The sequence below is a fragment of the Arachis duranensis genome, chromosome 7 (assembly GCF_000817695.3).
Source record: "Arachis duranensis cultivar V14167 chromosome 7, aradu.V14167.gnm2.J7QH, whole genome shotgun sequence".
Lineage (NCBI taxonomy): Eukaryota > Viridiplantae > Streptophyta > Magnoliopsida > Fabales > Fabaceae > Arachis > Arachis duranensis.
The window spans coordinates 12,777,743-12,779,079 of NC_029778.3; positions in this window are offsets into that span (position 1 = coordinate 12,777,743).

Below are 1,337 nucleotides of genomic sequence, written 5' to 3' on the forward strand. Positions count from 1 at the left end.
AGCAATTCTCACTTGGTGATATCCTGACCTCAAATCTAGCTTTGAGAACCACTTAGCTCTACCAAGTTGATCAAACAAATTGGCTATCAAAGGAATGGGGTATTTGTTCTTGATGGTTACCTTGTTAAGTGCTCGATAGTCGATGCATAGTCTCAATGAACCATCATGCTTCTTTTGGAACAAGACTGGTGCGCCATAAGGTGCCTTCGATGGACGGATGAACCCAGCATCTAGAAAATCCTTGAGTTGCTTCTTCAACTCATCGAGTTCTGGCGGTGCCATCCTATAAGGTGTTGAGACGGGCGGCTTTGCTCCTAACTCCAATTCAATCTTGTGGTCTACCTTCCTCCTAGGTGGTAGTTGTTTTAGCAACTCGGGAGGCATCACATCCTTATTTTCTTCAAGGACTTCCTTGATTTTGGGAGGAACGTCTTCTCTTTCGGGTGTTGACTCCTCTTGTAATAGAGCCAAATATGTAGTCTCTCCCTTCTTGAACCCTTTCTTGAGTTGCATGGCAGATAGTATCGGTGGTCCGGCAACTCTAGAGACTGTAGGGACCATGCATGGAGACCCTTTCTCCATGACACATACTACGTCGTAGTATGGCATAGGTATTATATTTGCTTTCCTTTGCAAATCGAGTCCGATGACTATTTTAAAATCGTCCATGGGTGCTACTGAGAAATCCATAAGGCCCTTCCAAGAACCAAGAGTCATCTCAACCCCTTTTGCTACTCCCTTAAGGGGTTCACCCTTGGTATTCACGGGTTTGAACCAGCCATTCTTTTCGGTGATCTTCAACCCAAGCCTCTTTGCTTCATCAGGCGTGATGAAGTTGTGTGTAGCACCAGTGTCGATCATAGCCATGACGGGTTTTTCATTGATAAAGGCTTTGACATACATCAAGCTCTTGTCTCCCCCACCTTTAGCAAAACTAGGCTTGGAGGAAGACTTGGGTTTAGAGTCTCCCCTATGATACTCAGTGAGTGATTCGGCTACCACGATGGCCTCATCGACATCCTTAACATTCCTTCTTTGTAGTTCTTGCTTTGCCCAAGGTTGGAGTCCATCAATGAAGAAGAACAATGAATCCTCTGATGCTAAGTTGGGGATTTGAAGAGTGAGAGTAGTAAACTCCTTTACGTAGTCGCTAATCGTACTCTTGTGCTTCAACTCCCTCAATTTCTTCCTTGCTTCATAAACCACATTCTCAGGGAAGAATTGTCTTTTCAATTCCCTTTTGAAATCTTCCCATGTGGCTATGTTGCAAGTACCCTTTTCCATATCTACGCACTTTCTCCTCCACCACAAAGTAGCATTATCAGAAAGGTAGAGAG